Genomic DNA, 26211 nt, shown 5'->3' on the forward strand with positions numbered 1-26211 from the left:
ATGCCCTTAACCATTCGTGGCAAGGGTGTATTCCCCTTGCGGGTCACCAGATAACCTAAAAACTCTACCTCGGCCTGCGCAATTTTACACTTTTCGATATTTTTGACTATACCGAATTCTCTGTAACGATGAATAACTGTTCGACCTGCGTTTCGTGTTGTTCAGTAGACGTGGACGCGACTAATACGTAATCTGAATATGGAAAGGTGAACGGTGAGCCTCTAACGACTTCGTCGATGAACCTTTGAAACGTTTGGGCCGCGTTTCTTAGCCCGAACGTCATGCATTTGAATTCAAACAACCCAAATGGGGTTATAATGGCCGTTTTCGAAATGTCTGATGGATTAACTGGAATTTGATGGTATGCTTTTTTGCAATCTATTACAGAAAAGACCGTTTTTTCGTGTAACTGGGAAGCAAAGTCTTGTATGTGACGAACAGGGTAGCTGTCAGCAATGGTATTAGCATTCAAACGCCTATAATCTCCACATGGCCTCCAAGAACCCTTTGACTTCTTGACCATATGCAAATGACTTGCCCTCTGACCTTTTGACCTCTGACATATCCCTCTCTCTAAAAGATACTCAAATTCCTTTTGCGCTTTTTGTCTCTATATAATGCTGAATTGTTGTAGCTTTGCGTGTCGATCTCTCTGAATCGTCTGCTAAATCGGCGTAAAGCACTATCAGTTTGTGAAAATTATCTGCGCCTCTGAGCGAAGCGGTATTTTGCGGCAGTATTGTGATTTGGCAAACTGTGCATAGGTTGGTCTTTTGATCTGTTAAACTTTTATTTTTGACTTCTACTAAAATGTTAAAATTATGCAAAAAGTCTACCCCTATGATTGGCTGCGAGACATCGGCTACTATGAATACCTAGTTGAATTTTTTGGGCCAGCCTAGGTCAACTGTGAGAAGCTTTCTTCCATATGTATTTATTTGACTATTGTTTGCTGCCACTAACTTTGTGGGCGAAAGTTCTACTTGTTTGTTAAATTTTTTGGGTATAACTGATATTTGTGCCCCGGGATCAATGACAAATTTTAAGGCAGTCGTCTTATAATGAATATAAACGCGGCATGAATTTATGTTCTCCGGTTTAACCGCTCGAAACGGAGGACTTAATAGTTTTCCGATCTTGGTGGGGTATAAGTACAAGGCTGTCGGCACTTCGTTGCCAATTTCGGAATTTTTGGTGATACCAACATATATTATTTGCCGATTTCTTCCTTAGCGCAGATACTGCCCTAGGACGAATCGAGTTGGGGCGCGTGCTTTGATCGATGCGATTAATTTCGTTGGCGCACTCGAGCCTTTCGATTCTGTTTACTAAATCTGAAAACTTCCAATTTCAATATCAATTTCACAATTCAAAATATAGTATTACTTACATTTTTCTTTCACCAAGCAAAAAGCTTTTCTAGAAATTCAGCTCTTTTCCAACATTCTTCACAGCGTCGGTAACAGCAGCTTCATTTAAGTAACTTAAATTCAATGCCAGCGACTATAACAAACAATATTACATGTTTTTTATTAAATATTTTACCCAAATTTGTTTAGTTGACGGTTAATTCTTCTAGCAGTTTATCTAGTTAAAAAACCCGCAACTGACTGACTGTGATAGCATCTGCACTTCGTTCACAATCACGTTTACATATAATCTCAATCACATGAGTCAATGAACTGTGATTCGTGCTGCGACTAATTACCCTGCAAAAATCGTGTGACCAAAAACGCACACATTCACTTGAGTTTTTTGGCAGCCACAAATACACAGGGTGTACATGTGAAAATTCGGAGTATAGAGTTCAGAAAATAGCAGGATGAAATATTTATTTTATATTTATTATCTCACTCTTTTTCTCACATTATATGCCTATGGATCAGGCATGCATAACCAACGAACCGATATCATTTCGTTACGATAATTAACGTTAATAAACGGAACAAAATCATTTCGTTTCGTTTATTAACGTTAAGAACGTCAAATTAACGAAATGATTTCGTTTCGTTTTCTGCCCTATCAAAACGAAATCAAATCGTTTATGTTGATTATTAATTTCAAACTATGCTGGCAAAGCTGATTGATGGCGGAGTAATTAAGGGTGAAAGCATTAGCCAAGCTGATTGCAACTTTTCTCATGAATTGTGACAGTACGAACATTTCTCTGAGTATTTTTGACATTACCACCAACGAATTACATAAACAAATTGCATGGAGTTTGTGTGTGTATGTCCGCTCGCTGTGACCACCTTACGGCTTCACCATGGCTATAGCATTGCCAGCACAATTCAAACATAAATTATGACGTTTTTGTTAACGTTTTTAAAGTTAGCGAAAGTTTTTAGTTTCGGTTAAAAACGAGATGCAATTTCTCTTGATAATTTCTTTATCGATAATATTTCGAAGTTTTTCAACAGAAACGGTGGAAATTTTTTGATAAACGATTAGCTTAACGTTAAGGTGCATCCCTGCTACGGATTGTGAATGCGATCTAACGAGTACTCTACAACAACAACAACCTGCTACAACAACACCAACCCAAATCTTAAAATTAATAACTGACAACCCCTTTATTAATAGGTGAAAAACAGTTGCAATAGTCTCTTACTTGTTCGGCGCACAACCACAGCGGCCCATCCTTTAACAACAACTTGAGAAAATCCAAACGCTCCTGTATTTGCATATTATGCGTACAACGTCCATGAATACATTTAGTGTTCCGCTCACCATTCGGAATTTCAGCAATCATGCTTCGAATTTTATCCATATATGCAGTTAAACTGTTCGTAACAAGTATGACGAAAGTATAATCATTTTGCAAACGTACTTGTTGGCGATTAAGTGCTTGTTGAGTTCGCGGAGCATGACTCGGCGATTAAACATACAAGCAACAAATTTCGCGTATTAAACGCTGGTAATGCTTGACCTTATACTTCTGGCGGTATTTCCTGGCTATGGGCAAGCGTTCTTTAGCCATTAAGCCATTCTTATCGTCCTCGGCAATGCCCCTTATTAGTTCCAGAAGCCGTTCATGCTGACGCTTATTATCGGTGGTTTTATTAGCCTATAAAAAGAAAACTCAGGGAAAATTTTACGATTATTTTTAAATATCAATTAATATTAATTTTGCATTCATATATGTTGAAAGTTTGTATCTACCTAGAATGATTCAAACAGATGATGTAATTGTTCGGGTGTAAAATCCCAAGCTAATTTCGCCAAAATGTCATGCACATTCTTAACAATTGCTTCATGTTTGCCAGCCTGTGCACGACTTACTGTATCCAAATTTTCAAGTGTTAAGGCGTGTTCTTTTATAAGAAATCGTATTATCTTCTCCAGCTGTTCAACATATTGTAGCTGAACAAGGCGCCTTTCGAGCACAAAACATCAGAAAGTTTGATATAATTCTACTACCAAATAAAATCACAATGAATAAGCCAATATTTTTATATTAAATTGTTTACGTGTACTTACGCTCTGCAGTCAACCAATCCATCTCATCATCGGGCAAACAATGTTGTTGGTGTTGTGTACGATGTGAATATGAGCTTAGCACTTTATTGATTTCATTTAGTGCATTCATTTTACTATTGTAGCTAGATACTTGTAATAAGCTGAATATCATTATAATAACATTTCTAGATCACGTGTCAAATCCTCTTGTCCAGGCAAACGACTTGCTAACACACGTGCCGACTTTACAATACCATTAATATAATCGTTCCACCTCTCCGGCGTGGCTTCCCGCTTCATCATCAGAGAAACTATATAATAAATCCAGCATAACATTCTAAATTTGTATAAAGTACTTAGCAATGATTGCAGGTGTCAATAGCTGCTCGTAGCATTGCTCAAATTAATGCAAGTGTCAATTTGTTATCCTGGCTCTCGTCGGACGTGCCACCTTTTGTTTGCTCTTGATTGCAGACCACAATTATACAGTTCCAAAAGATTATCAAAACCACCCAATTGACCGAAAAGATCAATTAAATCCACAACCAATCCTTTTGGATTTTTTAGTCGACAATGATAAATTTTTTCCAGCTGTCATTAAATATGACAGTATCAAATGTTACATGTGTTAGTGGAGAGCAAAAAAAAGCTTTGAATGTATGGTTGAACTAGTCTCCACCGTCTTGAAGGGTAGCTCTTCCTATATCACATTCACAGTCACGGATAAACATTAGTTCACACATTTTTCCTTTTTCTTGAGCTGCTACAAAATCATACCGTTATTAATCAGTTGCCACCTAACTATTATTCATTTGGTAGGTACCGAATTGAATTAAATTGCAGATGTTTCTTCCGCAATATAATTTTAATTGACGAAGCGTACTAATTATCGAACTTCGTTATCCAGAATTAATATTTCGGGATCATTTGGGGACGATTCTGGGGTCATTTCTGTATGGTTTTCGGGATACCTCCCGGATCCCGCCAGGGTATTTTCGTGATCATTTGGGGACCCTTCCGGTATAATTTTTGGATGGTTTTCGGGGTCCCGTCAGGGTCATTTCGGGACTAAAGATATAGTTAAAAAAATTAACTAAAAAACTCGTTTTATAGCATATCAAATTGAATTTTTCTGTTCATAACTTAGACTTTATTTTGAGGTGATTACTTAATTATGATTGATTGTTCGATCTTCTACTACTGTAATATTTACAATTTGTACTTAAAAAATTTTTTTCTATTATTTAATTCGGTTAGATATTTAACCTTGGTTCTTTTTAGCTTTTAAACTGTTAATTAGAAACGTATGATAGCAAAACGAGCCCAAAATTCTCTTTCCAAAACGGGGTGAAATGTGTATCAATTTTGAAGTTTATGAAGCACACCGGCAACACTGCATAAAATAAACGCTCAATATACATTTGTATGTACTTGCTCCGCTCTGCTCACCCACAAGCATACAAAAGTATGTACTTACATATATGTATATGGATGTAGGTAGGCATGCATGCCTGAACACAGTTGCCATTTAAGCTAAGCATGCTTGGTATGCTTACATATATGATTAAAGGAGCTCCATCACGATGGAACCCGCTTTGAAAAAATCCAAATTTTTTTTGTGATTTCTTTAACTAAAAACGATGCAATTGATTGTAGTGAAATTAATTTTTTTGTAGTTCTTATAGTTACTCCGAAAATATAATACATTGTGCGGAAGCCAAGCAATTTAAGTAAATTTGGTTTTTTTTCTTTTTGAAATACGTTTTAAATCGCTTATAGTTTTTCATACGAAAAAAAAAAGTTTTTTTGGTCCACAGGTTTCGGAGATATCGCTAACGCATCTCAAGAAACCCAAGAACGCAGCAATTTGGAAGCACTAAAAGTACTTTTCCTATAACTACAAACGATAAAATTTATTGTAGTGAAATTTATTTTTTTGTAGTTTTTATAGTTACTCCGAAAATATAATACATTGTGCGGAAACCAAGCAATTTAAGTAAATTTGGGTTTTTTCTTTTTGAAATACGTTTTAAATCGTTTGTAGATTTTCATACGAAAAAAAAATTTTTTTTTTGGTCCACAGGTTTCGGAGATATCGCTAACGCATCTCAAAAAAACCAAGAACGCGGCAATTTGGAACCACTAAAAGGACTTTTGCTATACCTACAAATGATGAAATTGATTGTAGTGAAACTCATTTTTTTGTAGTTTTTATAGTTACTCGGAAAATATAATACATTGTGCGGAAACCAAGCAATTTAAGTAAATTTTGGTTTTTTCTTTTTGAAATACGTTTTAAATCGTTTGTAGATTTTCATACGAAAAAAAAATTTTTTTTTTTTTGTCCACAGGTTTCGGAGATATCGCTAACGCATCTCAAAAAAACCAAGAACGCAGCAATTTGGAAGCACAAAAAGTACTTTTCCTATAACTACAAACGATGAAATTGATTGTAGTGAAATTAATTTTTTTGTAGTTTTTATAGTTACTCCGAAAATATAATACATTGTGCGGAAACCAAGCAATTTAAGTAATTTTGGGTTTTTCTTTTAAAAATACGTTTTAAATCATTTGTAGTTTTTCATACGAAAACATTTTTTTTCCCGCACAATGTATTATATTTTCGGAATAACTATAAAATCTACAAAAAAATTAATTTCACTATAGGAAAAGTACTCTTAGTGCTTCCAAATTGCTGCGTCCTTGGTTTTTTTGAGATGCGTTAGCGATATCTCCGAAACCTCTGGACCAAAAAAAAAAATTTTTTTTTCGTGTGAAAAACTACAAACGATTTAAAACATATTTCAAAAAGAAAAAACCCAAATTATTTAAATTGCTTGGTTTCCGCTCAATGTATTATATTTTCGGAGTAACTATAAAAACTACAAAAAAAAATGAATTTCACTACAATCAATTTCATCATTTGTAGTTATAGGAAAACTACTTTTAGTGCTTCCAAATTGCTGCGTTCTTGGTTTTTTTGATATGCGTTAGCGATATATCCGAAACCAGTGGACCACAAAAAAATTTTTTTCCGTATGAAAAACTACAAACGATTTAAAACGTATTTCAAAAAGAAAAAACCCAAATTTGCTGAATTGCTTGGCTGCCGCACAATGTATTATATTTTCGTTGTAACTATAAAAACTACAAAAAAATGAATTTCACTACAATCAATTTCATCGTTTGTAGTTATAGGAAAAGTTCTTTTAGTGCTTCCAAATTGCTGCGTTCTTGGTTTTTTTGAGATGCGTTAGCGATATCTCCGAAACCTGTGGACCAAAAAAAAAATTTTTTTCGTATGAAAAACTACAACCGATTTAAAACGTATTTCAAAAAGAAAAAACCCAAATTTGCTTAAATTGCTTGGTTTCCGCACAATGTATTATATTTTCGGAGTAACTATAAAAACTACAAAAAAATTAATTCCACTACAATCAATTTCATCGTTTGTAGTTATAGGAAAAGTACTTTTTGTGCTTCCAAATTGCTGCGTTCTTGGTTTTTTTGAGATGCGTTAGCGATATCTCCAAAACCTGTGGACCAAAAAAAAAAAAATTTTTTTTTCGTATGAAAAACTACAAATGATTTAAAACGTATTTCAAAAAGAAAAAACCCAAATTTGCTTAAAGTGCTTGGTTTCCGCACAATGTATTATATTTTCGGAGTAACTATAAAAACTACAAAAAAATGAAATTCACTACAATCAATTTCATCGTTTTTAGTTATAGAAAAAGTACTTTTAGTGCTTCCAAATTGCTGCGTTCTTGGTTTTTTTGAGATGCGTTAGCGATATCTCCAAACCTCTGGACCAAAAAAAAAATTTTTTTTTCGTATGAAAAACTACAAACGATTTAAAACATATTTCAAAAAGAAAAAACCAAAATTATTTAAATTGCTTGGTTTCCGCACAATGTATTATATTTTCGGAGTAACTATAAAAACTACAAAAAAATGAATTTCACTGCAATCAATTTCATCGTTTGTAGCTATAGGAAAAGTACTTTTAGTGCTTCCAAATTGCTGCGTTCTTGGTTTTTTTGAGATGCGTTAGCGATATATCCGAAACCTGTGGACCAAAAAAAAAATTTTTTTCGTATGAAAAACTACAAACGATTTAAAACGTATTTCAAAAAGATAAAACCCAAATTTGCTTAAATTGCTTGGTTTCCGCACAATGTGTTATATTTTCGGGGTAACTATAAAAACTACAAAAAAATGAATTTCACTACAATCAATTTCATCGTCTTGATTTTCTTGAGATGATTTAGCGATATCTCCGAAACCTGTGGACCAAAAAAATTTTTTTTTCCTATGAAAAACTACGAACGATTTAAAACGTATTTCAAAAAGAAAAAAAACCAAATTTACTTAAATATCTTGGCTTTCGAACAATATATTATATATTCGGAGTAACTATAAGAACTACAAAAAATGAATTTCACTACAATCAATTTCATCGTTTGTAGTTATAGGAAAAGTACTTTTAGTGCTTCCAAATTGCTGCGTTCTTGGTTTTCTTGAGATGGGTTAGCAATATCTTCGAAACCTGTGGACCAAAAAAAATTTTTTTTCCGATGAAAAACTACAAACGATTTAAAACGTATTTAAAAAAAAACCAAATTTACTTAAATTGCTTGGTTTCCGCACAATGTATTATATTTTCGGAGTAACTATAAAAACTACAAAAAAATGAATTTCACTGCAATCAATTTTATCGTTTGTAGTTATAGGAAAAGTACTTTTAGTGCTTCCAAACTGCTGCTTTCTTGGTTTTCTTGAGATGCGTTAACGATATCTCCGAAACCTGTGGACCAAAAAAAAATTTATTTTCGTATGAAAAACTACAAATGATTTAAAACGTATTTCAAAAAGAAAAAGCCCAAAATATTTAAATTGCTTGGTTTCCGCACAATGTATTTTATTTTCGGAGTAACTATAAAAACTACAAAAAAATTAATTTCACTACAATCAATTTCATCGTTTGTAGTTATAGCAAAAGTACTTTTAGTGCTTCCAAATTGCTCCGTTCTTAGTTTTTTTGAGATGCGTTAGCGATATCTCCGAAACCTGTGAACCAAAAAAAAAATTTTTTTCGTATGAAAAACTACAAACGATTTAAAACGTATTTCAAACAGAAAAAACCCAAATTTGCTTAAACTGCTTGGTTTCCGCACAATGTATTATATTTTCGGAGAAACTATAAAAACTACAAAAAAATTAATTTCACTACAATCAATTTCATCGTTTGCAGTTATAGGAAAAGTACTTTTAGTGCTTCCAAATTGCTGCGTTCTTGGTTTTCTTGAGATGCGTTAGCGATATCTCCGAAACCTGTGGACAAAAAAAAAATTGTTTTCCTATGAAAAACTACAAACGATTTAAAACGTATTTCAAAATGAAAAAACCAAATTTACTTAAATTGCTTGGTTTCCGCACAATGTATTATATTTTGCGAGTAACTGTAAGAACTACAAAAAAATGAATTTCATGACAATCAATTTCATCGTTTTTAGTTATAGGAAAAGTACTTTTAGTGCTTCCAAATTGCTGCGTTCTTGGTTTTCTTGAGATGCGTTAGCGATATCTCCGAAACCTGTGGGCCAAAAAAAAATTTTTTTCGTATGAAAAACTACAAACTATTTAAAACGTATTTCAAAAAGAAAAAACCAAATTTACTTAAATTGCTTGGTTTCCGCACAATGTATTATATTTTCGGGGTACCTATAAAAACTACAAAAAATCAATTTCACTACAATCAATTTCATCGTTTGTAGATATAGGGAAAGTACTTTTAGTGCTTCCAAATTGCTGCGTTCTTGGTTTTCTTGAGATACGTTAGCGATATCTTCGAAACCCATGGACCAAAAAAAAATTTTTTTCCTATGAAAAACTACAAACGATTTAAAACGTATTTAAAAAAAACCAAATTTACTTAAATTGCTTGGTTTCCGCACAATGTATTGTATTTTCGGAGTAACTATAAAAACTACAAAAAATTAATTTCACTGCAATCAATTTCATCGTTTGTAGTTATAGGAAAAGTACTTTTAGTGCTTCCAAATTGTTGCGTTCTTGGTTTTTTTGAGATGCGTTAGCGATATCTCCGAAACCTGTGGACCAAAAAAATTTTTTTTTTTCGTATGAAAAACTACAAACGATTTAAAACGTATTTCAAAAATATAAAACCCAAATTTACTTAAATTGCTTGGTTTCCGCACAATGTATTATATTTTCGGGGTAACTATAAAAACTAGAAAAAAATGAATTTCACTACAATCAATTTCATCATCTTGATTTTCTTGAGATGCTTTAGCGATATCTCCGAAACCTGTGCACCAAAAAAATTTTTATTTCCTATGAAAAACTACGAACGATTTAAAACGTATTTCAAAAAGAAAAAACCAAATTTACTTAAATTGCTTGGTTTTCGAACAATGTATTATATATTCGGAGTAACTATAAGAACTACAAAAAATTAATTTTACTACAATCAATTTCATTGTTTGTAGTTATAGGAAAAGTACTTTTAGTGCTTCCCAATTGCTGCGTTCTTGGTTTTTTTTGATGCGTTAGCGATATTTCCGAAACCTGTGGACCAAAAAAAATTTTTTTCATATGAAAAACTACAAACGATTTAAAACATGTTTCATAAAGAAAAAATCCAAATTTACTTAAATTGCTTGGTTTCCGCACAATGTATTATATTTTCGGAGTAACTTAAAAAAACTACAAAAAAATGAATTTCACTACAATCAATTTTATCGTTTGTCGTTATAAGACAAGTACTTTTAGTGCTTCCAAATTGCTGCGTTCTTGGTTTTTTTGAGATGCGTTAGCGATATCTCCGAAACCTGTGGACGAAAATAAATTTTTTTTCGTATGAAAAACTACAAACGATTTAAAACTTATTTCAAAAAGAAAAAACTCAAATTTGCTTAAATTGCTTGGTTTCCGCAAAATGTATTATATTTTCGGAGTAACTATAAAAACTACAAAAAAATGAATTTTTCTGCAATCAATTTCATCGTTTGTCGTTGTAAGACAGGTACTTTTAGCGCTTCCAAATTGCTGCGTTCTTGGTTTTTGAGATGCGCTAGCGATATCTCCGAAACCTGTGGACCAAAAAAAAAATTTTTTTCGTATGAAAAACTACAAACGATTTAAAACATATTTCATAAAGAAAAAATCCTAATTTACTTAAATTGCTTGGTTTCCGCACAATCTATTATATTTTCGGAGTAACTATAAAAAATACAAAAAAATTAATTTCACTGCAATCAATTTCATCGTTTGTAGTTATAAGAAAAGTACTTTTAGTGCTTCCAAATTGCTGCGTTCTTGGTTTTTTTGAGATGCGTTAACGATATCTCCGAAACCTGTGGACAAAAATAAATTTTTTTTCGTATGAAAAACTACAAACGATTTAAAACGTATTTCAAAAAGAAAAAACCCAAAATATTTAAATTTCTTGGTTTCCGCACAATGTATTTTATTTTCGGAGTAACTATAAAAACTACAAAAAAATTAATTTCACTACAATCAATTTCATCGTTTGTAGTTATAGGAAAAGTACTTTTTGTGCTTCCAAATTGCTCCGTTCTTTGTTTTTTTGAGATGCGTTAGCGATATCTCCGAAACCTGTGAACCAAAAAAAAATTTTTTCGTATGAAAAACTACAAACGATTTACCACGTATTTCAAACAGAAAAAACCCAAATTTGCTTAAATTGCTTGGTTTCCGCACAATGTATTATATTTTCGGAGAAACTATAAAAACTACAAAAAAATTAATTTCACTACAATCAATTTCATCGTTTTTAGTTATAGGAAAAGTACTTTTAGTGATTCCAAATTGCTGCGTTCTTGGTTTTCTTGAGATGCGTTAGCGATATCTCCGAAACCTGTGGACCAAAAAAAAAAAATTGTTTTCCTATGAAAAACTACAAACGATTTAAAACGTATTTCAAAATGAAAAAACCAAATTTACTTAAATTGCTTGGTTTCCGCACAATGTATTATATTTTGACAGTAACTGTAAGAACTACAAAAAAATTAATTTCATGACAATCAATTGCATCGTTTTTAGTTATAGGAAAAGTACTTCTAGTGCTTCAAAATTGCTGCGTTCTTGGTTTTCTTGAGATGCGTTAGCGATATCTCCGAAACCTGTGGGCCAAAAAAAATTTTTTTTCGTATGAAAAACTACAAACGATTTAAAACGTATTTCAAAAAGAAAAAACCAAATTTACTTAAATTGCTTGGTTTCCGCACAATGTATTATATTTTCGGGGTACCTATAAGAACTACAAAAAATCAATTTCACTACAATCAATTTCATCGTTTGTAGATATAGGGAAAGTACTTTTAGTGCTTCCAAATTGCTGCGTTCTTGGTTTTCTTGAGATACGTTAGCGATATCTTCGAAACCCGTGGACCAAAAAAAAATTTTTTTCCTATGAAAAACTACAAACGATTTAAAACGTATTTAAAAAAGCCAAATTTATTTAAATTGCTTGGTTTCCGCACAATGTATTATATTTTCGGAGTAACTATAAAAACTACAAAAAAATGAATTTCACTGCAATCAAGTTTATCGTTTGTAGTTATAGGAAAAGTACTTTTAGTGCTTCCAAATTGCTGCGTTCTTGGTTTTCTTGAGATGCGTTAGCGATATCTCCGAAACCTGTGGACAAAAAAAAAATTGTTTTCCTATGAAAAACGATTTAAAACATATTTCATAAAGAAAAAATCCTAATTTACTTAAATTGCTTGGTTTCCGCACAATCTATTATATTTTCGGAGTAACTATAAAAAATACAAAAAAATTAATTTCACTGCAATCAATTTCATCGTTTGTAGTTATAAGAAAAGTACTTTTAGTGCTTCCAAATTGCTGCGTTCTTGGTTTTTTTGAGATGCGTTAACGATATCTCCGAAACCTGTGGACAAAAATAAATTTTTTTTCGTATGAAAAACTACAAACGATTTAAAACGTATTTCAAAAAGAAAAAACCCAAAATATTTAAATTGCTTGGTTTCCGCACAATGTATTTTATTTTCGGAGTAACTATAAAAACTACAAAAAAATTAATTTCACTACAATCAATTTCATCGTTTGTAGTTATAGGAAAAGTACTTTTTGTGCTTCCAAATTGCTCCGTTCTTTGTTTTTTTGAGATGCGTTAGCGATATCTCCGAAACCTGTGAACCAAAAAAAAAATTTTTTCGTATGAAAAACTACAAACGATTTACCACGTATTTCAAACAGAAAAAACCCAAATTTGCTTAAATTGCTTGGTTTCCGCACAATGTATTATATTTTCGGAGAAACTATAAAAACTACAAAAAAATTAATTTCACTACAATCAATTTCATCGTTTTTAGTTATAGGAAAAGTACTTTTAGTGATTCCAAATTGCTGCGTTCTTGGTTTTCTTGAGATGCGTTAGCGATATCTCCGAAACCTGTGGACCAAAAAAAAAAATTGTTTTCCTATGAAAAACTACAAACGATTTAAAACGTATTTCAAAATGAAAAAACCAAATTTACTTAAATTGCTTGGTTTCCGCACAATGTATTATATTTTGACAGTAACTGTAAGAACTACAAAAAAATTAATTTCATGACAATCAATTGCATCGTTTTTAGTTATAGGAAAAGTACTTTTAGTGCTTCAAAATTGCTGCGTTCTTGGTTTTCTTGAGATGCGTTAGCGATATCTCCGAAACCTGTGGGCCAAAAAAAATTTTTTTTCGTATGAAAAACTACAAACGATTTAAAACGTATTTCAAAAAGAAAAAACCAAATTTACTTAAATTGCTTGGTTTCCGCACAATGTATTATATTTTCGGGGTACCTATAAGAACTACAAAAAATCAGTTTCACTACAATCAATTTCATCGTTTGTAGATATAGGGAAAGTACTTTTAGTGCTTCCAAATTGCTGCGTTCTTGGTTTTCTTGAGATACGTTAGCGATATCTTCGAAACCCGTGGACCAAAAAAAAATTTTTTTCCTATGAAAAACTACAAACGATTTAAAACGTATTTAAAAAAACCAAATTTATTTAAATTGCTTGGTTTCCGCACAATGTATTATATTTTCGGAGTAACTATAAAAACTACAAAAAAATGAATTTCACTGCAATCAAGTTTATCGTTTGTAGTTATAGGAAAAGTACTTTTAGTGCTTCCAAATTCCTGCTTTCTTGGTTTTCTTGAGATGCGTTAGCGATATCTCCGAAACCTGTGGACCAAAAAAAAATTTTTTTTCGTATGAAAAACTACAAACGATTTAAAACGTATTTCAAAAAGAAAAAACCCAAGTTTACTTAAATTGCTTGGTTTCCGCACAATGTATTATATTTTCGGAGTAACTATAAAAACTACAAAAAATTTATTTCACTGCAATCAATTTCATCGATTTTAGTTATAGGAAAAGTACTTTTAGTGCTTCCAGATTGCTGCGTTCTTGGTTTTTTTGAGATGCGTTAGCGATATCTCCGAAACCTGTGGACCAAAAAAAAATTTTTTTTTCGTATGAAAAACTACAAACGATTTAAAACGTATTTAAAAAATATAAAACCCAAATTTACTTAAATTGCTTGGTTTTCGCACAATGTATTATATTTTCGGGGTAACTATAAAAACTAGAAAAAAATGAATTTCACTACAATCAATTTCATCATCTTGGTTTTCTTGAGATGCTTTAGCGATATCTCCGAAACCTGTGCACCAAAAAAAATTTTATTTCCTATGAAAAACTACGAACGATTTAAATCGTATTTCAAAAAGAAAAAACCAAATTTACTTAAATTGCTTGGTTTTCGAACAATGTATTATATATTCGGAGTAACTATAAGAACTACAAAAAATTAATTTCACTACAATCAATTTCATTGTTTGTAGTTATAGGAAAAGTACTTTTAGTGCTTCCCAATTGCTGCGTTCTTGGTTTTTTTGAGATGCGTTAGCGATATTTCCGAAACCTGTGGACCAAAAAAAATTTTTTTCGTATGAAAAACTACAAACGATTTAAAACATATTTCATAAAGAAAAAATCCAAATTTACTTAAATTGCTTGGTTTCCGCACAATGTATTATATTTTCGGAGTAACTAAAAAAAACTACAAAAAAATGAAGTTCACTACAATCAATTTTATCGTTTGTCGTTATAAGACAAGTACTTTTAGTGCTTCCAAATTGCTGCGTTCTTGGTTTTTTTGAGATGCGTTAGCGATATCTCCGAAACCTGTGGACGGAAATAAATTTTTTTTCGTATGAAAAACTACAAACGATTTAAAACTTATTTTAAAAAGAAAAAACTCAAATTTGCTTAAATTGCTTGGTTTCCGAAAAATGTATTATATTTTCGGAGTAACTATGAAAACTACAAAAAAATGAATTTTTCTGCAATCAATTTCATCGTTTGTCGTTATAAGACAGGTACTTTTAGCGCTTCCAAATTGCTGCGTTCTTCGTTTTTGAGATGCGCTAGCGATATCTCCGAAACCTGTGGACCAAAAAAAAAATTTTTTTCGTATGAAAAACTACAAACGATTTAAAACATATTTCATAAAGAAAAAATCCAAATTTACTTAAATTGCTTGGTTTCCGCACAATGTATTATATTTTCGGAGTAACTATAAAAAATACAAAAAAATTTATTTCACTGCAATCAATTTCATCGTTTGTAGTTATAAGAAAAGTACTTTTAGTGCTTCCAAATTGCTGCGTTCTTGGTTTTTTTGAGATGCGTTAGCGATATCTCCGAAACCTGTGGACGAAAATAATTTTTTTTTCGTATGAAAAACTACAAACGATTCAAAACTTATTTCAAAAAGAAAAAACCCAAATTTGCTTAAATTGATTGGTTTCCGCACAATGTATTATATTTTCGGAGTAACTATAAAAACTACAAAAAATGAATTTCACTGCAATCAATTTCACCGTTTGTAGTTATAAGAAAAGTACTTTTAGTGCTTCCAAATTGCTGCGTTCTTGGTTTTTTTGAGATGCGTTAGCGATATCTCCGAAACCTGTGGACGAAAACAATGAAAAACTACAAACGATTTAAAACTTATTTCAAAAAGAAAAAACTCAAATTTGCTTAAATTGCTTGGTTTCCGCACAATGTATTATATTTTCGGAGTAACTATAAAAACTACAAAAAAATGAATTTTTCTGCAATCAATTTCATCGTTTGTCGTTATAAGACAGGTACTTTTAGCGCTTCCAAATTGCTGCGTTCTTGGTTTTTTGAGATGCGCTAGCGATATCTCCGAAACCTGTGGACCAAAAAAAAATTTTTTTTCGTATGAAAAACTACAAACGATTTAAAACTTATTTCAAAAAGGAAAACCCCAAATTTGCTTATATTGCTTGTTTTCCGCACAATGTATTATATTTTCGGGGTAACTATAAAAACTACAAAAAAAATGAATTTCACTGCAATCAATTTCATCGTTTATAGTTATAGGAAAAGTACTTTTAGTGCTTCCAGATTGCTGCGTTCTTGGTTTTTTTGAGATGCGTTAGCGATATCTCCGAAACCTGTGGACCAAAAAAAAATTGTTTTTCGTATGAAAAACTACAAACGATTTAAAACGTATTTCAAAAAGATAAAACCCAAATTTGCTTATATTGCTTGTTTTCCGCACAATGTATTATATTTTCGGGGTAACTATAAAAACTACAAAAAAAATGAATTTCACTGCAATCAATTTCATCGTTTTTAGTTATAGGAAAAGTACTTTTAGTGCTTCCAAATTGCTGCGTTCTTGAGATTCGTTAGCGATATCTCCGAAACCTGTGGACCAAAAAAAAAAAAATATTTTTCCTATGAAAAACTACAAACGATTTAAAACGTATTTCAAAAAGAAAAAAAATAAATTTACTTAAATTGCTTGGTTTCCGCACAATGTATTATATTTTGGGAGTAACTGTAAGAACTACAAAAAAATGAATTTCATTACAATCAATTTCATCGTTTTTAGTTATAGGAAAAGTACTTTTAGTGCTTCCAAATTGCTGCGTTCTTGGTTTTCTTGAGATGCGTTAGAGATATCTCCGAAACCTGTGGACCAAAAAAAATTTTTTTTCCTATGAAAAACTACAAACGATTTAAAACGTATTTCAAAAAGAAAAAAACTAAATTTACTTAAATTGCTTGGTTTCCGCACAATGTATTATATTTTGGGAGTAACTGTAAGAACTACAAAAAATGAATTTCATTACAATCAATTTCACTGTTTTTAGTTATAGGAAAAGTACTTTTAGTGCTTCCAAATTGCTGCGTTCTTGGTTTTCTTGAGATGCGTTAGCGATATCTCCGAAACCTGTGGACCAAAAAAAAAATATTTTTCCTATGAAAAACTACAAACGATTTAAAACGTATTTCAAAAAGAAAAAAAATAAATTTACTTAAATTGCTTGGTTTCCGCACAATGTATTATATTTTGGGAGTAACTGTAAGAACTACAAAAAAATGAATTTCATTACAATCAATTTCATCGTTTTTAGTTATAGGAAAAGTACTTTTAGTGCTTCCAAATTGCTGCGTTCTTGGTTTTCTTGAGATGCTTTAGCGATATCTCCGAAACCTGTGGACCAAAAAAAAATTTTTTTTCCTATGAAAAACTACAAACGATTTAAAACGTATTTCAAAAAGAAAAAAACTAAATTTACTTAAATTGCTTGGTTTCCGCACAATGTATTATATTTTGGGAGTAACTGTAAGAACTAAAAAAAAAATGAATTTCATTACAATCAATTTCATCGTTTGTAGTTATAGGAAAAGTACTTTTAGTGCTTCCAAATTGCTGCGTTCTTGGTTTTTTTGAGATGCGTTAGCGATATCTCCGAAACCTGTGGACCAAAAAAAAAAATTTTTTTCCTATGAAAAACTACAAGCGATTTAAAACGTATTTCAAAAAGAATAAACCAAATTTACTTAAATTGCTTGGTTTCCGCACATGTATTATATTTTCGGAGTAACTATAAAAACTACCAAAAATCAATTTCACTACAATCAATTTCGTCGTTTGTAGTTATAGAAAAAGTACTTTTAGTGCTTCCAAATTGCTGCGTTCTTGGTTTTTTTGAGATGCGTTAGCGGTATCTCCGAAACCTGTGGACCAAAAAAAAAAAATTGTTTTCCTATGAAAAACTACAAGCGATTTAAAACGTATTTCAAAAAGAATAAACCAAATTTACTTAAATTGCTTGGTTTCCGCACATGTATTATATTTTCGGAGTAACTATAAAAACTACCAAAAATCAATTTCACTACAATCAATTTCGTCGTTTGTAGTTATAGAAAAAGTACTTTTAGTGCTTCCAAATTGCTGCGTTCTTGGTTTTTTTGAGATGCGTTAGCGATATCTCCGAAACCTGTGGACCAAAAAAAAAAAATTGTTTTCCTATGAAAAACTACAAGCGATTTAAAACGTATTTCAAAAAGAATAAACCAAATTTACTTAAATTGCTTGGTTTCCGCACAATGTATTATATTTTGGGAGTAACTGTAAGAATTACAAAAAAATTAATTTCATTACAATCAATATCATCGTTTTTAGTTATAGGAAAAGTACTTTTAGTGCTTCCAAATTGCTGCGTTCTTGGCTTTCTTGAGATGCGTTAGCGATATCTCCGAAACCTGTGGACCAAAAAAAATTTTTTTTCGTATGAGAAACTACAAACGATTTAAAACGTATTTCAAAATGAAAAACCCAAATTTACTGAAATTGCTTGGTTTCCGCACAATGTATTATATTTTGGGAGTAACTATAAAAACTACAAAAAGATGAATTTCACTACAATCAATTGCATCGTTTGTAGTTATAGAAATCACAAAAAAAATTTGGATTTTTTCAAAGCGGGGTCCAGCGTGATGGAGCTGATTAAAGGTTCTCTGAACAGCATTTAAATACGTACGTATTAAACTTTGGTCTGATCGTATTATTTTTGAACACGGACATAATTAAACTTCAATCAAGTAAAAATTATTCGTTTTTACTATGCATATTTTCTCTCAGTGTACGCGTTGGCGATGGCGAGTACCGAAGAAGATTTAACGATGACCTGTACGAGCTACACGCAGACATCAACATACTCCAGTGAATTAAAACGCAGCGGCTGCACTGGCTAGGCCATGTTATGCGAATGAAAGATGACGCTCCGGCCAAGAAAGTGTTTCTATCGGAACCCGCCAATGGAAGCAGAGGTAGAAGGCGGCCCCCACTCCGTTGGAAGGACCAGATGGAAACCAATTTAAACTCCCTTGCTGTGACCAATTGGCGCCGGTTGGCAGAGAGAAGGAGCGAAAGCCGCGCCTTGTTATACGACCATAACCGTTTAAACGGTTAAGCGCCAATTAAGTAAGTAAGTAAAAGACATGAAAAATGTCTATTTAAACAAAGACATAATCTTGTTAAAAATTGGTATTCAAATTTTAACATAACCACTGTAAAAGTGTTTATGAGGAACAAAAATATAAAGGTGGAGCGCAATAAATAGACTATATAATATAATCTTTACCTAACGCTCGTGGCAAACTTGCCACACCCATATCCATATAAAATAGCAGTTCCAACCAACTTTACGGAAGTAATTGGGCAGTGGTGCCATACCATAACGCCTTAACCATAAGTATACGATACCAACCAGTTGGTTTTTGGTTTTTCGCTATATCCGTAATCTATAATTCTTTGAGTTGATAGTTTACTAACTGTATGGGTTTTGAATTTTTTGTTTTGGATATATTTTGCCTAATGACTTATTTATTGTGCAACTTGCTATTAATTTTTTGCATTTTCTTCTATTTTAGGAAATTTTCATATTGTAACGATTTTACTGCAAATCCTCTTATTTGCAACCTTCTGCTAAGTTCGAATAACTAAACTGTTGAATAAATAACTCCAATAATTAATAGTGCAAAATGGCCTTTATTCAAGTACTTCACAATAAATAACTCTACAATTGCTCGACAGATAGCGTGCTTAATCGAAACTGATTTTAGCCCCTCTACTATTGCTGCCTTTTATACTCTTTGATTTCCTCGTTGCATCTTCTAGGCGCTTCTGTTCTAGAATCTACTAGTTGGTTATCTGTTATAATTATAACTACAGATGTACGTGTATATGGGCGTATGTGTGTTTGTGAGCGACACTTCCCCAATTATAATTGCATATCTCAGATAAGATATCTGCATGTGTTTGTGCGTTGCTTCTCCGCTGCGTGTACGTACATATGTGTAGACCTAATGATTGATTCGTTTATGTACATACATAATGATTGATTTATGGATGTGCATACAAATCACTCTTACCATCGCTTAGAGATGACAGTACCCCTTAGTGTTGCTAATATTCGTAACAATATTTATACCTTTCATGAACATGAAATGGTCTATTAACTTTGGTCCGTTGTTTGTAACGTTGAGAAATATAGAAGATAAACTCCCATTAAGTATACCGAATTGATCAGGGTGACGAACTGAGTTGATATAGCCATGTCCGTCTGTCCGTCCGTCTGTCTGTTTGAACTCAAACTCGTCCCTCAAATTTTGAGATATCGCAATGAAATTTGGCACAAAGATTATTTTTGTATTATATTAGACATTTGTCGGATCCGGTAGGATCGGACCACTATAACATATATATCCCATACAACCGATGGTTCAGATAAGACGATTTTAGTCATTCCTGCCGCAATTTAGAAAGTATAAACGTGAAACTCGGTGATATATATTATAATATATCATAGAAGATATCCTAAAAAAATCACTTTGATCGGAGCAATATATAGTTATATCCCATACAACCGATCGTTCAGATAGAAAGATTTTTAGCCATTTCTCACTTAATTTAGAAAGTATAAACGTGAAACTCGGTGATATATATTTCAATATATCATAGAAGATTTTCTGAAAAAATCACTTTGATCGGAGCTATATATAGTATATATCCTATACAACCGATCGTTCAGATAGAAAGATTTTTGGCAATTTTTCCCTTAATTTCCAATATAAAAACGTTAAACTTTGTGATATTTATTCCAATATATCATAGAAGATTTAATGAAAAAATCATTTTGATCGGAGCTATATATAATATATATCCCATACAACCGATCTTTCAGATAGAAAGATTTTTAGCCATTTCTCCTTTAATTTCCAATATAAAAACGTTAAACTTGGTGATATTTATTCTAATATATCATAGAAGATTTCCTGAAAAAATCACTTTGATCGGAGCTATATGTATATAGTATATACCTATTCCATACAACCGCTCGTTCAGATAGAATTTTTTTTGGCCATTTCTCCCTTAGTTTCCAATATAAAAACGTGAAACTTGGTGATATATATTCTAATATATCATAGAAAATTTCCTGTAAAAATCATTTCGATCGGAGCTATATATAATATATATCCCATACAACCGATCGTTCAGATAAGGGGGGTTTTTTGCCATTTTTTTATATTTATCTTAAAATCGTTTAGGTATGTACATCTGTTCACTATATATTTCTTATCTTATACAGCGCATTATTTGGAGATTACGAATGGGATAAGATTATTGTTCAGCCCCATTGATGAAAGGTATTAAGTCTTCGGCACAGCCGAAGACAGTTCCGTCCTTAGTTGTTTTTATTTATATTTTTGTTCATCATTTTGGTCCATTTATATAAATGGAAGTACTAAAAGTTGTTTATCTTCTTTTTATTTATTTATAAGATTTAGTGACACATAAATTTTCGAGATCGGCTAGTTATTTCAAAGATAATTTTTATTTAAAAAAGTTGTAAATTTACCATTTGAAGGTATATACAAAGTTACGACACCATTTGTCATCCACTATGGGAAAAGGTCGAACGTCTGCGGTGGCTAAACCTCAGTAGGGTGCTGGCAAAAGCCTTTTACGTGATGATGGATCTTCATATGTTTTTCCATATAAAAATTAATCTTATTTGGCGAGCTTTTTGAATCTAAATTTCCAGTTGTATGCGATCGTTCTAGATGGTGAAACAAATTGGACATATTACCAATAGTTGTATAAATTTTTTGCAATAGTATTACTGATTTTGTCAAACTGGGTCCAAATGCTTGACTTTGTACTTCGTAGCTTTTTGGCAACACAATTTTCGTCTTCAAACTCAATGATGTCTTCTGTTGCGTGTATATCTACATATACGAATACATGTATATATGTGTATATAATATGAAAAAAATAACGTAACTTTCACATTGAACTTTTGTAAGAATTTTTCAATATTCAGGCCACCAACTTGTTAGGTATTCATCTAAAATAAATACAAATCTGACATAATGTATGTAATTTTATTTATTCATGTTTTATTTGTCTTACCAAAGTTTTAGACGCTGGTAATTCTGCCGCTAGAAAAAGGAATAAGAAATGGGAATAACGTACTCGATATTTAGAAAAAAACATCGATAATCGCACCACGAACCTGGTATCGATATTTATATCGATACTTTTGCAGCACTACTGTGGAGCTCCTTGGGTTGGGTACTTTATCCTGGAAATTTCATTACCAGTTATTAATTAATCATTAACACATTGAGATGTACCCGTTAAATAACTTGCTATAATCATCAGAGCACATTCAGAAAAAGCAAAATAAGTTCGAAGTTTGTAAGCAAGTAACGCGTGATCTACGGGATCAAATGCTTGAGAAAAATCTAATAAACAGAGCAACGTGAGTTGATTTTATCAAAGGATATGTGAATGTCATAAACTTTTTAAAGTAGTGCAGTTGTACAACTATGCTTAGCTCTAAAACCCTGGTAAAATACTAATAGGTCGATAATCAGAAACCGAGGTTACAGCCCCTTTCTTGGGAATGGGTCTTACTGTAGCCTAATTCCACTACTCTGGAAACCTGGATGTTGTGATGCAGAATTTTTTAATTGCGCTAGAGAGCTTTAGGAGGCAGCTACGGATTTAGCCTTGAGGTATAGAATCTACTTTTCTCCCTTCTTATAGTCTGAGTAGCGATATTTCTGACGGCTTTCCCGTATGGTCTGCCTTATTGCGTACCTTAGCTATCGCAATGACTTGGTTATTAATCCACGCACATGAGAAATTCCTAGATCTACTTGATCTAGTAGGGACATGCATGCTGAAGGCATTCTGAATTTTGCTGTTGAAAAACTCAAGCTTTTCATCAGCAGTAACATTTCCCAACATTATACAAATCACAACAAAGAGCATTGTAGTCAAGTGAGCGGTAATCTCTAAAAGTAAAAATACAATATAACAGTGGTTGAGTTCTAGGTCTAAGGAACAAAAGACAAGGTCATGATCTGATAGGAATGGTATCTGGTCAAATTTTAAAACAACGGCAGGGTCAGAATCAATAAAATATAAGGCTAGGACAGCAATTCATACGGTACATCCATATTGACAACACTAAGGCCAGCACTAGATATATTATTTAACATATTATTCCTAAACGAGTCACGAACAAGGAGATTAACATTGAAGTCACCACAAAAAATAATGCTATCATAGTCTACAATATACTGAGAGAAAGTAGCAAATAACGAGTCAGGACTATTTTGTTTTGTGTGTGGAGACAGAGACTTTGGTAGATGCATCGTGCAACACACATATCCTCAGTGCATGAATCCAACGACTTGCAGATAGGCTTTACGTTAATACTAATCTTACAGTAAATTGCTACACCACCACATTTCATATCCACCTTATCGCTTCGAAACAGTTAATAATTTTTAATATTAATGTGCCTACCCATACCTTCCAAAACCCATGTCTCCGATGCACATATAATTAGTGATAGTAAGATACGAGTACTAAGTGAGTAATATCGATACTTTTCCAAGAAATACTCGAATATTTCGTAATCGATGCTCATTTCCATTTACTGAGTAAAATATCGATACTTTTCCTCGATACTTTACCAAGTGCCGGTGGTCTACATGTTTAAGATCTGTTACGTGAGATGGGTACCTACCAGCCTGTAGTTAATAGCGTTTTCTTTTCTGGCAAAAGTGTTACTCGTTTTGTGCGCCACGCAAGGGTTGTTAATATATTTTGTTCTATTCTAAAAAGCAGGTAACGTATTTACGGGGTATTTCGTTCTTTTGTGAAAATTGTTGCTTGCTCGCAATGCAAAAGCGTTACACTTTTACCCTGCATAAAATAGCGATGTGGCAGTGCAACTCTGCCAACGAGCTGATCGCGACAATTTATTTTCGTAACTTCACAAAATTTTAGCGAAGAAAATTGAAATGAAGGAAATAATTGGTAATGAATTTTTATTATCATTGACAGCGCGTTTGTGAAAATCAGCTAATACAGGGTAGCCATTTACGTTTTTTGCATGCACTATAAATGTTGAAAATTTTCTGGGTTGGGGGTAACTCTATTAAGGCTTTACCATTTACTTAAGCAACAATTTATTTCAGAAAAGAAAACGCTATAAGTCTAAAAAGAAATGGTTTGGGATTGGTGCAACCATGCTTGACAAACAAAGTCACCAAAATTTGCGAGAACTCCATGGTTGCAAATGGCTGTCACAGCTAACTCTACGTTGTTCGATTTCCGGCCTTTTTCAAACAAACAGCCAAACGAACAACAAGCAAAAAAGAGCCCCGAAGGTAGGAATGGGTAAGCCATATATAAAAGGTAGTTAATGCAAACAAGCAAATTTCTCTTATGCAGAAATATATACGTGCGTGCAGTAAGCCATAACCCAGGACGCATAAGAAAGAGAGCAAGAAGAGGATTCGCTAACTGAGGAGCAGAAAAAGCACGATTACACAACCATTCGCATATTGCGGTATAACGTCCACATAGCGGCGCAGCGAGCAAACATCTTGAGCCATCCGGCAGCGTATAACACAACACCTAAATTCATTCATTCATTCATTTATTAGATTTAGCTAAAATTCCAACAAACCCATGGGTAAATGAAAGGAAAAGCAATTACCAGAAAAATTATGAAGTATTTGTTATTAAAAACGGTTTATGTAGCTGGCCGAAGCAAAACTACGATTTCATTGTGTGCGAGGCCTAAGAGGAAGGACTTAACACTTTCTGTAAATTGCCGAAGATTCCGTAAAGTACGTGTTTCGGTGGGAAGTAGATTAAAGAGTTTTCGTGAAACAATTGTGAAAGACTTGCTTGAACGTCCTCCCGGAATGTCCCCCCAATGACCCCGGGGGAGTCCCCGAAACCATCCCAGAATGTCCCCCAAATGACCCCGCAGGAGTCACCAAAACCATCCCAAAATGATCCCCAAATGACCCCGAGGGAGTCCCCAAAACCATTCCAGAATGTCTCCCAAATTACCCCGCGTGAGGTCCCAAAACCATCCCATAATGTCCCCCAAATGACCCCGAGAGGACCCGATGTAGTCCCCAAAACCATTCCGGAAAGCCACCCATATGACTCTGAGAGAGTCCCCAAAAAGATCCCAGAACGACCCCTAAGTGACCTCGGGAGGACCCCGAGGGAGTCTGAAACACCATCCCGAAATTACCCCCAAAAACCCCAGGAGGATCTTCCCACAATAATAGCAAAAGTAACAAATATTCTTCCATTTTCTCTCGATCTCACAATAACAGAATTCTAATTTAAATTTATCCGTATAAATTAAATTAGCAAGAGCGTTTGACTTATTGACAATTCGTCAGTGAAAAAGCTTTTTATTTTTTACATAGAATAGCAATTACTTGATAAATTGTCAAACTTGACAAATAAGCAAGATGGTGAATTTGTCAAGTACACAGAATAGGACTGTTACTTTCTTTTATTTCTTGTTTGTTTGTTTTGTTCTGGTACAAAGGCTGTCACTTTAGAAAAAAATGTATTAAAACTAAAACTGATTAATAAGGTTAATAGTTTCTTCGACGAAATATGATATGGACGAACAGCTTTGAAGTTCAAAGTCGGCATAAAACATGTACATAGGTCCCTTCCCGCAAATTTGTGGGAAAGTTTAAAAAAGGAACACGACGCGAATTGTATTAGAAGCACGACCCAAAATCTCTTCAGAGGTTATCGCGCCTTGCATTTATTTTGTGTTTATTTTAACAGATTTAACCAATATATCAATCATTGAAATCACAACTAAAACATATGAGTTATAAAAAGAAAATAAATTAGCTGTTTTTACAAGCTTCTGAAATTTGTTTTTTTTTTTTCATATATGAAATCTTCACATCAATATAGATAGTACGGTGGCTATTTATGAAGGCCACACCAAGCACAGTCGCGACGTTATTCAGTCTGTCATAAGGCTTGAAAGAAATAAACAAATATCATCTATTTTCTCCGAGCTAAGCCAGATTTATGATCGAGTGAGCCCTGTTACGAATCTTAAGAATTTCTCAATAACTCTACGCCTTCTGTTATCGTTTGAATCACTGAACTTGCAAATAAATATTTACAAATGTTTTATGTTGAAAATGCTTTTTATTAACATCTCTACTATGGTAGTAGAACTTCGCAATGTATTCGCGTACTTTACTTATAACGTCACAATGTATGTAACTTCACAATGTATTCGCGTACTTTACTTATAACGTGTTAAAATCAAACGGATTCTTCATCACTTTGACTGCGCCGTTTTACTATTTCTCCCAACTATTTCTCCCATTATCTAGACTATTCCTCTTATTGTCGCGAACAGCCTTCTCTAATAGTTGCTCATTTATTTCTCGTTTCTGTATATCACAATGGCTTTGGCTATATCCATACATA

The 26211-nt window shown here is 32.8% G+C and overlaps 1 protein-coding gene across 11 annotated transcripts in view; it reads left to right on the forward strand.

Moving 5' to 3' along the window:
- The window catches only part of Obsc (Obscurin), a 2548720-nt gene that overhangs the window by 2515062 nt on the left and 7447 nt on the right, over nucleotides 1–26211 (forward strand). The gene's annotated exons all lie outside the window — the stretch shown is intronic.

This window comes from Eurosta solidaginis, chromosome 3 (genome assembly GCF_040869045.1).
Source record: "Eurosta solidaginis isolate ZX-2024a chromosome 3, ASM4086904v1, whole genome shotgun sequence".
Lineage (NCBI taxonomy): Eukaryota > Metazoa > Arthropoda > Insecta > Diptera > Tephritidae > Eurosta > Eurosta solidaginis.